General features: G+C 41.1%; 1 non-coding gene across 1 annotated transcript; it reads left to right on the forward strand.

Moving 5' to 3' along the window:
• Positions 1 to 14,276: 14,276 nt before the first annotated feature.
• On the forward strand, positions 14,277 to 14,384 carry LOC130949345 (small nucleolar RNA R71). Its single transcript, XR_009073370.1, has one exon. It is a non-coding gene; the product is annotated as a small nucleolar RNA R71 (small nucleolar RNA).
• Positions 14,385 to 16,778: the final 2,394 nt, after the last annotated feature.

Raw genomic sequence — 16,778 nt, forward strand, 5'->3', positions numbered from 1 at the left:
TAGCCCAAGAACTCTATAAGGTGGCGGACAAGTCCTCTACCTTGGCAAGGTTAGCATTCCTCATCTCATTTGTCACCTCTGTTATTCAGTTGGAGTTGACATAGAGGGAGACATCCTCATTGATGAGGACAAGCCCATCACTAAGAAAAGGATGGAGCAAACAAGAGACCCCTCTCATCATGAGATCCCTGAGATGCCTCAAGGGATGCACTTTCCTCCACAAGACTATTGGGAGCAACTAAACACCTCCCTAGGAGAATTGAGTTCCAACATGGGACAACTAAGGGTGGAGCACCAAAAACATTTCATCCTCCTCCATGAAATTAGAGAAGATCAAAGAATCATGAGAGAGGAGCAACAAAGACAAGGAAGAGGCATTGAGGAGCTCAAGCACTACATAAGACCTTCAAGAGGAAGAACAAGCCGCCATCACTAAGGTGGACCCGTTCTTTAATCTCCTTGTTCTTTATTTTCCTGTTTTTCGAATTTTAGTGCTTATGTTATCTATGTTTGTGTCTTGTGATCATTAGTGTCTATGCCTTAAAGTTATGAATGTCCTATGAATCCATCACCTCTCTTAAATGAAAAATGTTCTTAATTGAAAAAGATAAGAATTGCATGAATTTTGAATTTTATAATAGTTTAATTATTGTGATGTGGTGGCAACACTTTTGTTTTCTGAATGTATGCTTAAACAGTGCATATGCCTTTTGAATTTGTGGTTCATGAATGTTGGCTCTTGAAAGAATGATGAAAAAGGAGACATGTTACTGAGGATCTGAAAAATCATAAAAATGATTCTTGAAGCAAGAAAAAGCAGTGAATACAAAAAAAAAAGAAAAAAAAGCGAAAAAAAAGAGAAAAAAAAAGCGAAAAAAAAAGAGGAGAAAGAGAAAAAGAAGAAAAAAAGAAAGAAATAAAGTTGTGATCCAAGGCAAAAAGAGTGTGCTTAAGAACCCTGGACACCTCTAATTGGGGACTTTAGCAAAGCTGAGTCACAATCTGAAAAGGTTCACCCAATTATGTGTCTGTGGCATGTATGTATCCGGTGGTAATACTGGGAGACAGAGTGCTTTGGGCCACGGCCAAGACTCAATAAGTAGCTGTGTTCAAGAATCATCATACTTAACTAGGAGAATCAGTAACACTATCTGGATTCTGAGTTCCTAAAGAAGCCAATCATTCTGAATTTCAAAGGATAGAGTGAGATGCCAAAACTGTTCAGAGGCAAAAGCTAAAAGCCCGCTCATCTAATTAATACTGATCTTCATAGATGTTTTTGAAATTCATTGCATATTCTCTTCTTTTTATCTTATTTGATTTCAGTTGCTTGGGACAAGCAAAATTTAAGTTTGGTTGTGATGAGCGGATAATTTGTACGCTTTTTGGCATTGTTTTAGTATGTTTTTAGTATGATCTAGTTAGTTTTTAGTATTTTATTAGTTTTAGTTAAAATTCACTTTTCTGGACTTTACTATGAGTTTGTGTGTTTTTCTGTGATTTCAGGTATTTTCTGGCTGAAATTGAGGGACCTGAGCAAAAATCTGATTCAGAGACTGAAAAGGACTGCAGATGCTGTTGGATTCTGACCTCCCTGCACTCAAAGTGGATTTTCTGGAGCTACAGAAGCCCAATTGGCGCACTCTCAACGGCGTTGGAAAGTAGACATCCTGGGCTTTCCAGCAATATATGATAGTCCATACTTTGCCCAAGATTTGATGGCCCAAACCGGCGTTCAAAGTCACCCTCAGAATTCCCAGCGTTAAACGCCGGAACTGGCACAAGAATGGGAGTTAAACGCCCAAACTGGCACCAAAGCTGGCGTTTAACTCCAAGAAGAGTCTCTACACGAAAAATGCTTCATTGCTCAGCCCAAGCACACATCAAGTGGGCCCGGAAGTGGATTTTTATATCATTTACTCATCTTTGTAATCCTTAGGCTACTAGTTCCCTATAAGTAGGACCTTTTACTATTGTATTTTCATCTTCTGATCTTTGGAATCTTTTGATCTTTAGATCTTTTGATCACTTTGGGAGGTTGGCCATTCGGCCATGCCTAGACCTTGTTCTTATGTATTTTCAACGGTGGAGTTTCTAACACCATAGATTAAGGTGTGGAGCTCTGCTGTACCTCGAGTATTAATGCAATTACTATTGTTCTTCTATTCAATTCCGCTTGTCCTTGTTCCAAGATATCACTTGTTCTTTAACTTGATGAATGTGATGATCCGTGACACTCATCATCATTCTCACCTATGAACGTGTGACTGACAACCACCTCCGTTCTACCTTAGATTGGGTGTATATCTCTTGGATTCCTGATACACGACGCATGGTTGATCGCCTGACAACCGAGCACTCGCCTGACAACCGAGCCAGACATTCCGTGAGATCAGAGTCTTCGTGTATAGGCAAGAACTGATGGCGGCATTCAAGAGAATCCGGAAGGTCTAACCTTGTCTGTGATATTCTGAGTAGGATTCAAATGATTGAATGACTATGACGTGCTTCAAACTCTGAGGGCGGGGCGTTAGTGACAGACGCAAAAGAATCACTGGATTCTATTCCGGCCTGATCGAGAAACCGACAGATGGATAGCCGTGCCGTGACAGGTGCGTTGAACTTCCACTGAGGATGGAGGTAGCCACTGACACGGTGAAACCCTTGTATAAGCTTGCCATGGAAAGGAGTAAGAAGGATTGGATGAAGACAGTAGGAAAGCAGAGAGACGGAAGGGACCAAGCATCTCCATTCGCTTATCTGAAGTTCCCACCAATGGAATACATAAGTATCTCTATCTTTATCTTCATGTTTCATTCATCATCTATACCCATTTGAGTCTGCCTGACTAAGATTTACAAGGTGACCATAGCTTGCTTCATACCAACAATCTCTGTGGGATCGACCCTTACTCGCGTAAGGTTTATTACTTGGACGACCCAGTACACTTGCTGGTCAGTGGCGCGAAGTTGTGGTGATCACAATTTCGTGCACCACCACCACACATAATTAACTATAATTTTTTATTATTAAGAACTCGAAAAATATAGATTACTTCTTTATTCTAAAAAAAATCTACTACTTTATTCATGCCTGATGATGATGAGAAAAATAAATTATAGCTTAATTGGAAAAAATCAAATAGACATACTAATTACTACTACTAAATATCTCCTAAGGTAAATTTCTATAATACTACTATCACTAAGTTAAAGCAGAAAAATTGGAACTCAGCAACCTGTTGTTTTGAGGAGTAGATGTTTCCTCTAATCTGTGGGGTGCTTTCAAGGATTAATTTTTTGGCGCTTTAGCTCCCTTAGATCACGCCCTTGCTCTTCCTGTTCCTTAAGCAGTTTGCAAAGCATGCTACTTGATTGTTCTGTTCTTCCTTTATTTGGTCCATAGCTCTTGCAATTTGGAAATAGAAGCCTCAAGATGTTCCCAATATTCGAATTGAGGCAGTTCTGGGAGGGCTTCCTGTGCTCTCCTCTTGGCTGAATCATCTTGTTGCTGTTGCCTGACCATTGATATTCCAGTGATTGGCCTCTCAACTGGAATATACTCTGTTATTCCCATCTTCACTCCAGCATCTTTGCAGAGCATAGAGATTAAGCTTGGATAGGCCAATTTGGCGTCCTTGGAATTCCTGTTTGCTATTTTGTATAGCTCACATGAGATCAGTTGATGGACTTCTACTTCTTTTCCCAACATGATGCAGTGAATCATTACTGCTCTTTTAATGGTAACTTCAGAACGTTGCTGGTGGGCAATATGGAACGCCCAATGAAGTCCAGCCAGCCTCTGGCTACTGGTTTTAGATCTTCTCTTTTGAGTTGAATTGGGGTGCCAGTGGTGCTGGTGGTCCACCTGGCTTCAGGGATGCATATATCCTCTAGAATCTTGTCTAGACCTTTATTCACCCTCATCATTCTCCTGTTAAAGGAGTCTGGGTCATCTTTCAGTTGAGGAATCTTAATATCTCCCTGATCTTGTCAGGATATGAACAATCTTTCCTTTGACTAAGGTCCGATGGTCATAGAGAGCAGCTCCAATTATTCTCTGCCTGTCTGTCTGCCATAGATTAGCATAGAACTTCTGAACCATGTTTCTTCCCACTTCGTTTCAGGATTGGTCAGAATTTCCCAATTCCTGATCGAATTTGCTCTTGAATCTCTTGATATTCATCTTCTTTCAGATCAATTTGACTTCCGGGATCACTGATCTGTGACTCATTATTTTGTAGTAATGGTCTGAATGTTCTTTAGTTAAGAACTTCCCTTGATTCCAAAGTGGCTTTAGAGCACTCTCTTTCTTGCCCCTTGGGGTGGGTTGTTTCCTTTAGGGGCCATGATCTTAATGAGTATGTTTTGTGATCACGGATAACCACCCAAACTTAGAGCTTTGCTTGTCCTCAAGCAAAAGAGAAGAAAGGAGAGGGATAGGAAGAGAGCAAGTGTTGCAAGTGATAATGAGTTGGGCGCCGAACTCAATATAGGAGGGGGTGGGAAATTTTCGAAAAGAGAAAGATAGATAGAAGATATGATTTATAAAAGATAGATATGATAAGAAAAAGATATAGTTTAGAAGAGAAAGATATGAATAATAATTAAAAGATAAATTTGAATTTTAATTTTGAAAAAGATTTTAAAGAGATAATTGAGTTTTGAAAACAAACTTTAAAAGAGTTGGATTGGATGAAAAATAATTTGTCTTTATGGATTAAGATATATTTGAAATTTTTGAAAGAGGGATTTTAGAAATTAGGGTTCTTAGAAACCAATTTGATTTGAAGGATGACATTTTGAAACATGTTGATGCAAAAAATTATGAATTGAAACATAAAAATTTAGAAAATTTGTAAAGAAAAATAAATTTTACCTCCTCCCCACCATCCTGGCGTTAAACGCCCAAATGTTGCTTCTCCTGGGCGTTCAACGCCCAACTGATGCATCTTTCTGGCGTTGAACGCCAGGAAGTCCTTTGTCACTGGGCGTTTTTCTGAACTCCCAGATGCTGTCAATCTGGCGTTAACGCCCAGAAGGTGCTTCTTTCTGGCGTTAACGCCCAGAAGATGCTTCTTTCTGGCGTTTAACGCCCGAAAGCTACCCTCACTGGCGTTGAACCCCAGTAGGTGCTTCTTTTGGCGTTCAACGCCCAAAATATTTTTTACTGCCCTTTTTTCGCCAGTGAGCTTCCAAATTCTCCCGTACTGTGAATCCATCAATTGCTTTTTTACCTTGAAGATATTTTGACCTATACCTGTAAAAATTAACAGAAACAATAAAATTAAATTTTGTGATTGGCTGGGTTGCCTCCCAACAAGCGCTTCTTTAATGTCATTAGCTGGACTATTACTGAGTCTTAATTAAGTCTCAGTTTTGAGCATTCTGCTCAAATTTCCTTCAAGATATGTTTAACTCTTTGTCCATTAACAATGAACTTTTTGTTAGAGTCATTATCCTGAAGCTCTATGTATCCATATGTGATACGTTTGTAATGACATATGGACCTCTCCACCGGGATTTTAATTTCCCGGGGAATAATTGAGCCTAGAATTAAATAGCAGAACTTTCTGCCCCGGCTCAAAGACTCTAGATGACAATTTCTTATCATGCCATCTTTTTGCTTTCTTTGTAAATCTTTGCATTCTCGAAAGCATTGAGTCTAAATTCCTCTAGCTCATTTAACTGGAGCAATCTTTTTTCTCCAGCTATCTTGGCGTCAAGGTTAGGAATCGGTTGCCCAATAGGCCTTGTGTTCCAGTTCCACTGGCAAGTGACACGCCTTTCCATACACAAGCTGGTATGGAGAGGTCCCTATAGGGTCTTGAATGCCGTTCTGTATGCCCACAGCATCATCCAAGCTTCTTGCCCAATCCTTTCTACGTTAATTACAGTCCGTTCTAGGATTCTTTTGAGTTCTCTATTTGAGACTTCAGCTTGCCCATTAGTTTGTGGATGATATGGAGTAGCTACCATGTGGCTAACTCCATAACGAACCAGAGCAGAAAAAGCTGTTTATTGCAGAAATGAGTGCCCCCATCACTGATTAACACTCTAGGGATACCAAATCTGCTGAAGATGTGTTTCTGGAGAATTTTAACACTGTTTTAGTGTCATTGGTGGGTGTTGCAATAGCCTCCACCCATTTGGATACATAATCCACTGCCACCAGAATATAAGTGTTTGAGTATGATGGTGGGAAGGGTCCCATGAAGTCAATGCCCCATACATCAAACAACTCAATCTCCAGATCCCTTGTTGAGGCATGGCGTAACTGTGAGGTAGATTGCCAGATCTTTGGCAACTGTCACAATTAAGTACATACACTCGGGTCTTTATAGAGAGTAGGCCAGTAGAAGCCACATTAGAGGACTCTTGTGGCTGTTCGCTCACTTCCAAAATGTCCTCCATACTGTGATCCATGGCAGTGCTATAGGATCTTCTGTGCTTCTTCCTTAGGCACACATCTACGGATTACTCCGTCTGCACATCTCTTAAAGAGATATGGCTCATCCCAAAGATAATACTTTGCATCCGTGATCAGCTTCTTTATTTGCTGTCTACTGTACTCTTTGGGTATAAATCTCACTGCCTTGTAGTTTGCAATGTCTGCAAACCATGGCACTTCCTGGATGGCAAAGAGTTGCTCATCCAGAAAGGTTTCAGAGATCTCAGTGAGGGGGAGGGACGCCCCTTCCACTGGTTCTATTCGGGACAGGTGATCTGCTACTTGATTCTCTGTTCCTTTTCTGTCTCTTATTTCTATATCAAACTCTTGCAGAAGCAGCACCCATCTTATAATCTGGGTTTTGAATCCTGCTTTGTGAGTAGATATTTAAGAGTAGCATGATCTGTATACACAATCACTTTTGATCCTACTAAATATGACCTGAATTTGTCAATGGCGTAAACCACTGCAAGTAGCTCTTTTTCTGTGGTTGTGTAATTCTTCTGTGCGTCATTTAAAACACGGCTGGCATAGTAAATGACTGCAGAAGCTTGTCATGCCTTTGTCCCAATACTGCACCGATGGCATGGTCACTGGCATCACACATTAATTCAAATGGTAATGTCCAGTCTGGTGCAGAGATGATTGGTGCTGTAACCAATCTAGCTTTCAGAGTCTCAAATGCTTGCAGACACTCTTTATCAAAGATAAATGGCGTGTCAGCAGCTAGCAGGTTGCTCAGAGGTTTGGCAATTTTTGAAAAATCCTTTATAAACCTCCTGTAGAATCCTGCATGCCCCAGAAACCTTCTGATTGCCTTAACATTGGCAGGTGGTGGTAGTTTTTCAATTACCTCTACCTTAGCTTGATCCACCTCTATCCCCTTGTTCGAGATTTTGTGCCCAAGGACAATTCCTTCAGTCACCATAAAGTGACACTTTTCCCAGTTTAAAACCAGGTTAGTCTCTTGGCATCTCTTTAGAACAAGTGCTAAATGGTTAAGGCAGGAGCTGAATGAGTCTCTAAATACTGAAAAGTCATCCATGAAGACTTCCAGAAAATTTTCCACCATATCAGAGAAAATTGAGAGCATGCACCTCTGAAAGGTTGCAGGTGCATTGCACAGGCCAAATGGCATCCTTCTGTATGCAAATACTCCAGATGGGCATGTGAATGCCGTTTTCTCCTGATCCTGGGGATCTACTGCAATTTGATTATAACCTGAATATCCATCCAGGAAGCAGTAGTATTCATGACCTGCTAGTCTTTCTAGCATCTGGTCTATGAATGGTAAAGGAAAATGATCCTTTCTGGTAGCTGTATTGAGCCTTCTGTAATCAATACACATACGCCACCCAGTAACTGTTCTTGTAGGAACCAGTTCATTTTTCTCATTATGAACCACTGTCATGCCACCTTTCTTAGGGACGATTGGACAGGGCTTACCCAGGGGCTGTCAGAAATAGGATAAATAATCCCAGCCTCTAGTAATTTAGTGACCTCTTTCTGCACTACTTCCTTCATGGCTGGGTTCAGCCGCTGGTGCGCGAAATCGTGATCACTACAACTTCGCACAACTAACCAGCAAGTGCACTGGGTTGTCCAAGTAATAAACCTTACGCGAGTAAGGGTCGATCCCACGGAGATTGTTGGTATGAAGCAAGCTATGGTCACCTTGTAAATCTTAGTCAGGCAGACTCAAATGGGTATAGATGATGAATAAAACATAAAGATAAAGATAGAGGTACTTATGTATATCATTGGTGAGAGCTTCAGATAAGCGTATGAAGATGCCTTCCCTTCCGTCTCTCTGCTTTCTTACTGTCTTCATCCAATCCTTCTTACTCCTTTCCATGGCAAGCTTATGCAAGGGTTTCACCGTTGTTAGTGGCTACCTCCCATCCTCTCAGTGGAAATGTTCAACGCACCCTGTCACGGCACGGCTATCCAGCTGTCGGTTCTCGGTCAGGCCGGAATAGAATCCAGTGATTCTTTTGCGTCTGTCACTAACGCCCCGCCTGCTAGGAGTTTGAAGCACGTCACAGTCATTCAATCATTGAATCCTACTCAGAATACCACAGACAAGGTTAGACTTCCGGATTCTCTTGAATGCCGCCATCAGTTCTTGCCTATACCACGAAGACTCTGATCTCACGGATGGCTGGCTCGTTTTGTCAAGCGAGCACTCGGTTGTCAGGTGATCAACCATGCATCGTGTATCAGGAATCCAAGAGATATTCACCCAATCTAAGGTAGAACGGAGGTGGTTGTCAGTCACACGTTCATAGGTGAGAATGATGATGAGTGTCACGGATCATCACATTCATCAAGTTGAAGAACAAGTGATATCTTGGACAAAGAACAAGCGGAATTGAATAGAAGAACAATAGTAATTGCATTAATACTCGAGGTACAGCAGAGCTCCACACCTTAATCTATGGTGTGTAGAAACTCCACCGTTGAAAATACATAAGAACAAGGTCTAGGCATGGCCGAATGGCCAGCCTCCCAAAGTGATCAAAAGATCTCAAGAAAAAGGTTCCAAAGATCAGAAGATCCTATGATCCGAAGATCCTATGATCCGAAGATCCTATGATCCGAAGATGAAAATACAATAGTAAAAGGTCCTACTTATAGGAAACTAGTAGCCTAAGGATTACAAAGATGAGTAAATGACATAAAAATCCACTTCCGGGCCCACTTGGTGTGTGCTTGGGCTGAGCATTGAAGCATTTTCGTGTAGAGACTCTTCTTGGAGTTAAACGCCAGCTTTGGTGCCAGTTTGGGCGTTTAACTCCCATTTTGGTGCCAGTTCCGGCGTTTAACGCTGGAAATTCTGTAGGTGACTTTGAATGCCGGTTTGGGCCATCAAATCTTGGGCAAAGTATGGACTATCATATATTGCTGGAAAGCCCAGGATGTCTACTTTCCAACGCCATTGAGAGCGCGCCAATTGGGCTTCTGTAGCTCCAGAAAATCCACTTCGAGTGGAGGGAGGTCAGAATCCAACAGCATCTGCAGTCCTTTTCAGTCTCTGAATCAGATTTTTGCTCAGGTCCCTCAATTTCAGCCAGAAAATACCTGAAATCACAGAAAAACACACAAACTCATAGTAAAGTCCAGAAAAGTGAATTTTAACTAAAAACTAATAAAAATATACTAAGAACTCAACTAAAACTACTAAAAACATACTAAAAATAATGCCAAAAGGCGTACAAATTATCCGCTCATCACAACACCAAACTTAAATTGTTGCTTGTCCTCAAGCAACTGAAGATCAAATAAGATAAAAAGAAGAGAATATGCAATGAACTCCAAAAACATCTATGAAGATCAGTATTAATTAGATGAGCGGGGCTTTTAGCGTTTTGCCTCTGAACAGTTTTGGCATCTCACTCTATCCTTTGAAATTCAGAATGATTGGCTTCTTTAGGAACTCAGAATCCAGATAGTGTCATTGATTCTCCTAGTTAAGTATGATGATTCTTGAACACAGCTACTTCATGAGTCTTGGCCGTGGCCCAAAGCACTCTGTCTTCCAGTATTACCACCGGATACATACATGCCACAGACACATAATTGGGTGAACCTTTTCAGATTGTGACTCAGCTTTGCTAGAGTCCCCAATTAGAGGTGTCCAGGGTTCTTAAGCACACTCTTATTGCCTTGGATCACAACTTTTTTCTTTCTTTTTCTCTTTTCTTTTTTTCTTTTTTTTTTCATTTTTTTTCGCTTGCTTCTCCTTTTTTTTTTGTATTCACTGCTTTTTCTTGCTTCAAGAATCATTTTTATGATTTTTCAGATACTCAGTAACATGTCTCCTTTTTCATCATTCTTTCAAGAGCCAACCAATCATGAACCACAAATTCAAAAGACATATGCACTGTTTAAGCATACATTCAGAAAACAAAAGTGTTGCCACCACATCAAAATAATTAAACTGTTATAAAATTCAAAATTCATGCAATTCTTATCTTTTTCAATTAAGAACATTGTTTATTCAAGAAAGGTGATGGATTCATAGGACATTCATAACTTTAAGGCATAGACACTAATGATCATAAGACACAAACATAGATAAACATAAGCACTAAAATTCGAAAAACAAGAAAATAAAGAACAAGGAGATTAAAGAACGAGTCCACCTCAGTGATGGCGGCTTGTTCTTCCTCTTGAAGGTCTTATGGAGTGCTTGAGCTCCTCAATGTCTCTTCATTGTCTTTGTTGCTCCTCTCTCATGATTCTTTGATCTTCTCTAATTTCATGGAGGATGATGGAGTGTTCTTGATGCTCCACCCTTAGTTGTCCCATGTTGGAACTCAATTCTCCTAGGGAGGTGTTTAGTTGCTCCCAATAGTTTTGTGGAGGAAAGTGCATCCCTTGAGGCATCTCAGGGATCTCATGATGAGAGGGGTCTCTTGTTTGCTCCATCCTCTTCTTAGTGATGGGCTTGTCCTCATCAATGGGGATGTCTCCCTCTATGTCAACTCTAACTGAATAACAGAGGTGACAAATGAGATGAGGAAAGGCTAACCTTGCTAAGGTAGAGGACTTATCCGCCACCTTATAGAGTTCTTGGGCTATAACCTCATGAACTTCCACTTCTTCTCCAATCATGATGCTATGGATCATGATGGCCCGGTCTAGAGTAACTTCGGACCGGTTGCTAGTGGGAATGATTGAGCGTTGGATAAACTCCAACCATCCTCTAGCCACGGGTTTGAGGTCATGCCTTCTCAATTGAACCGGCTTCCCTCTTGAATCTCTCTTCTATTGTGTGCCCTCTTCACATATGACTGTGAGGACTTGGTCCAACCTTTGATCAAAGTTGACCCTTCTAGTGTAAGGATGTTCATCTCCTTGCATCATGGGCAAGTTGAATGCTAACCTTACATTTCCGGACTAAAATCCAAGTATTTCCCCCGAACCATAGTAAGCCAATTCTTTGGATCCGGGTTCACACTTTGATCATGGTTCTTGGTGATCCATGCATTGGCATAGAACTCTTGAACCATCAAGATTCCGACTTGTTGAATGGGGGTTGGTAAGAACTTCCTAACCTCTTCTTCGGATCTCATGTCGGATCTCCGGATATTCACTCTTTTTGAGTGAAAAAGGGACCTCGGGATCACCTTCTTCAAGGCCACAACTTCATAGAAGTGGTCTTGATGCACCCTTGAGATGAATCTCTCCATCTCCCATGACTCGGAGGTGGAAGCTTTTGCCTTCCCTTTCCTCTTTCTAGAGGTTTCTCCGGCCTTGGATACCATAATGGTTATGGAAAAACAAAAAGCAATGCTTTTACCACACCAAACTTAAAGGTTTGCTCGTCCTCGAGCAAAAGAAGAAGAGAGTAGAAGAAGAAGAGGAAGAAGGGAATGGCTTTGTGTTCGGCCAAAGAGGGGGAGAAGTGGTGTTTAGGTTGTGTGAAAATGAAGGGGTGAAGAAGGGTATATATAGGAGAGGGGGGCTCATGGTTCGGTCATGTATGGGTGGGTTTGGGAGGGAAAGTGGTTTGAATTTGAAGGGTGAGGTAGGTGGGGTTTTATGAAGGATGGATGTGAGTGGTGAAGAGAAAGATGGGATTTGATAGGTGAAGGGTTTTTGGGGAAGAGGTGTTGAGGTGATTGGTGAATAGGTGAAGAAGAGAGAGAGTGGTGGGGTTGGTGGGGATTCTGTGGGGTCCACAGATCCTGTGGTGTCAAGGAAAAGTCATCCCTGCACCAAATGGCATGCAAAATCACGTTTTGAGCCATTTCTGGCGTTAAACGCCGGGCTGGTGCCCATTTCTGGCGTTTAACGCCAGGTTCTTGCCCTTTTCTGGCGTTTAACGCCAGTCTGGTGCCCCTTTCTGGCGTTAAACGCCCAGAATGGTGCCAGACTGGGCGTTAAACGCCCACTTACTAGCCTTACTGGCGTTTAAACGCCAGTAAGTTCGTCCTCTAGGGTGTGCTATTTTTTTCTTCCTGTTTTTCATTCTGTTTTTGCTTTTTCACTTGATTTTGTGACTTCTCATGATCATCATCCTACAAAAAAAACATAAAATAACAAAAGAAAATAGATAAAATATAACATTGGGTTGCCTCCCAACAAGCGCTTCTTTAATGTCAGTAGCTTGACAGAGGGCTCTCATGGAGCCTTACAGATACTCAGAGCAATGTTGGAACCTCCCAACACCAAACTTAGAGTTTGAATGTGGGGGTTCAACACCAAACTTAGAGTTTGGTTGTGGCCTCTCAACACCAAACTTAGAGTTTGACTGTGGGGGCTCTGTTTGACTCTGCTTTGAGAGAAGCTCTTCATGCTTCCTCTCCATGGTGACAGAGGGACATCCTTGAGCCTTAAACACAAAGGATTCTTCATTCACTTGAATGATCAGTTCACCTCCATCAACATCAATCACAGCCTTTGCTGTGGCTAGGAAGGGTCTGCCAAGGATGATGGTTTCATCCATGCACTTCCCAGTCTCTAGGACTATAAAATCAGTAGGGATGTAATGGTCTTCAACTTTTACCAAAACATTCTCTACAAGTCCATGAGCTTGTTTTCTTGAGTTGTCTGCCATCTCTAGTGAGATTCTTGCAGCTTGCACCTCAAAGATCCCTAGCTTCTCCATTACAGAGAGGCATGAGGTTTACACTTGACCCTAAGTCACACAGAGCCTTCTTGAAGGTCATGGTGCCTATGGTACAAGGTATGGAAAACTTCCCAGGATCTTGTCTCTTTTGAGGTAATTTCTGCCTAGACAAGTCATCCAGTTCTTTGGTGAGCAAAGGAGGTTCATTCTCCCAAGTCTCATTTCCAAATAACTTGTCATTTAGCTTCATGATTGCTCCAAGGTATTTAGCAACTTGCTCTTCAGTGACATACTCATCCTCTTCAGAGGAAGAATACTCATCAGAGCTCATGAATGGCAGAAGTAAATCCAATGGAATCTCTATGGTCTCATTTTGAGCCTCAGATTCCCATGGTTCCTCATTGGGGAACTCAGTGGAGGTCAGTGCACGCCCACTGAGGTCTTCCTCAGTGGCGTACACTTCCTCTCATTCCTCTCCAAATTCGGCCATGTTGATGGCCTTGCACTCTCCTTTTGGATTTTCTTCTGTATTGCTTGGAAGAGTACTTGGAGGGAGTTCAGTAACTTTCTTGCTCAGCTGTCCCACTTGTGCCTCCAAGTTCCTAATGGAGGATCTTGTTTCAGTCATGAAACTTTGAGTGGTTTTGATTAGATCAGAGACCATGGTTGCTAAGTCAGAGGGGTTCTGCTTAGAATTCTGTGTCTGTTGCTGAGAAGATGATGGAAAAGGCTTGCCATTGCTAAACCTGTTTCTTCCACCATTATTGTTGTTGAAACCTTGTTGAGGTCTCTCTTGATTCTTCCATGAGAAATTTGGGTGATTTCTCCATGAAGAATTATAGGTGTTCCCATAGGGTTCTCCTAGGTAATTCACCTCTTCCATTGAAGGGTTCTCAGGATCATAAGCTTCTTCTTCAGGTGAAGCATCCTTAGTACTGCTTGGTGCATTTTGCATTCCAGACAGACTTTGAGAAATCAAATTGACTTGTTGAGTCAATATCTTGTTCTGAGCCAGAATGGCATTCAGAGTATCAATCTCAAGAACTCCTTTCTTCTGATTAGTCCCATTGTTCACAGGATTTCTTTCAGAAGTGTACATGAATTGGTTATTTGCAACCATTTCAATTAGCTCTTGAGCTTCTGTAGGCGTCTTCTTCAGATGAAGAGATCCTCCAGCAGAGCTCTCCAAAGACATCTTGGATAGTTCAGAGAGACCATCATAGAAAATACCTATGATGCTCCATTCAGAAAGCATGTCAGAAGGACACTTTCTGATCAATTGTTTGTATCTTTCCCAAGCTTCATAGAGGGATTCTCCATCCTTCTGTCTGAAGGTTTGGACTTCCACTCTAAGCTTACTCAATTTTTGAGGTGGAAAGAACTTTGCCAAGAAGGCATTGACTAGCTTTTCCCATGAGTCCAGGCTTTCTTTAGGTTGTGAGTCCAACCATATCCTAGCTCTGTCTCTTACAGCAAAAGGGAATAGCATAAGTCTGTAGACTTCAGGGTCAACCCCTGATGAGGATCTTCTAATGGAAGTCCATGGAACTTGCAATTCTGTTGCATTAGAGAAACTAATTGAGGCTTAAGCTCAAAGTTGTTTGCTCCAATGGCAGGGATAGAGATGCTTCTCCCATAGAAATCGGGAGTAGGTGCAGTAAAGTCACCCAGCACCTTCCTTGCATTGTTGTTGTTTTCGGCTGCCATGGGTTCTTCTTCTTTGAAGTTTTCTGTTAGGTCCTCTACAGAGAGTTGTGCCTTAGCTTCTCTTAGCTTTCGCTTCAAGGTCCTTTCAGGTTCAGGGTCAGCTTCAACAAGAATGCCTTTGTCTTTGTTCCTGCTCATATGAAAGAGAAGAGAGCAAGAAAATGTGGAATCCTCTATGTCACAGTATAGAGATTCCTTGAGGTGTCAGAGGAAAAGAAAATTAGAAGAAAGAGGTAGAAGAATTCGAACTTATTCAGATAGAGTTCGAATTGTGCATTGAGAAGGAGTGGTACTCCGTAAATAGAAGGATTTGAGAAGAGGGGAAGAGAATTTTCGAAAATTAAGTGAAAGATTTTGAAGACATTTTGAAAAACTTTAATTGATTTTCGAAAACCAAGAATGGGAAAGAAATCAAGTAATTTTTGAAAAAGATTTTGAAATTAGAGTTTAAAAAGATATGATTGAAAACTATTTTGAAAAAGATGTGATTAAAAAAAAGATATGATTAAAAAGTTATGGTTTTAAAAAGATATGATTGAAAAGATATGATTTGAAAACAATTTTAAAAAGATTTGATTTTAGAAATTAATGACTTGCCTAACAAGAAAAGATATGATTCAAACATTAAACCTCTCTCAACAGAAAAGGCAACACACTTGAAATGTTCAATCAAATCATTAATTGTTAGCAAGTATCTTTGAAAAAGGAAAGAAATTGATTTTGAAAACATTTGATTGAAAAGATTTGATTTGAAAAAGATTTGATTTTGAAAAACTTTGAAAACTTGAAAAAAAATTGATTTGAAAACAAAATCCTCCCCCTTGTGCCATCCTGGCGTTAAACGCCCAGAATGGTGCACATTCTGGCGTTTAACGCCCAATGCACTACCTTTTTGGGCGTTAAACGCCCAACCAGGTACCCTGGCTGGCGTTTAAACGCCAGTCTGTCCTTCTTCACTGGGCGTTTTGAACGCCCAGCTTTTTCTGTGTAATTCCTCTGCTGCATGTTCTGAATCTTCAGTTCCCTGTACTATTGACTTGAAAATAGAACCAAGATCAAATAAACAATGCATGCAAGACACCAAACTTACAATTAGACACTAGACTCAAACAAGAAACATAAAATATTTTTTTGCTTTTTATGGTTTTGTAATTTTTTTGTGCTTTTTCGAAAATTATATGAAAATAGAAAATGAAGGTTTCAGAATTCTTAGTTTGGATTCCAGGAATCATTGCAATGCTAGTCTAAGACTCCGGTCCAGGAATTAGACATGGCTTCACAGCCAGCCAAGCTTCCAAAGAAAGCTTCGGTCCAAAACACTAGACATGGCCAATGGCCAGCCAAGCCTTAGCAGATCATTGCTCCAATAGCAAGATTGATAGAAATCAACAAGCTCTTGTGATGATCAGTTGAAACCTCGGTCCAATAAGATTAGACATGGCTTCTCAGCCAGCCAGATTCCAACAGATCATCATGAAACTCTAGAACTCATCTCTAAGAATTCCGAAAAATACCTAATCTAAGCAACAAGATGAACCGTCAGTTGTCCATACACAAAACAATCCCCGGCAACGGCGCCAAAAACTTGGTGCACGAAATCGTGATCACTACAACTTCGCACAACTAACCAGCAAGTGCACTGGGTCGTCCAAGTAATAAACCTTACGCGAGTAAGGGTCGATCCCACGGAGATTGTTGGTATGAAGCAAGCTATGGTCACCTTGTAAATCTTAGTCAGGCAGACTCAAATGGGTATAGATGATGAATAAAACATAAAGATAAAGATAGAGGTACTTATGTATATCATTGGTGAGAGCTTCAGATAAGCGTATGAAGATGCCTTCCCTTCCGTCTCTCTGCTTTCTTACTGTCTTCATCCAATCCTTCTTACTCCTTTCCATGGCAAGCTTATGCAAGGGTTTCACCGTTGTTAGTGGCTACCTCCCATCCTCTCAGTGGAAATGTTCAACGCACCCTGTCACGGCACGGCTATCCAGCTGTCGGTTCTCGGTCAGGCCGGAATAGAATCCAGTGATTCTTTTGC

Source organism: Arachis stenosperma, chromosome 1 (genome assembly GCF_014773155.1).
Source record: "Arachis stenosperma cultivar V10309 chromosome 1, arast.V10309.gnm1.PFL2, whole genome shotgun sequence".
Taxonomy (NCBI): Eukaryota; Viridiplantae; Streptophyta; class Magnoliopsida; order Fabales; family Fabaceae; genus Arachis; species Arachis stenosperma.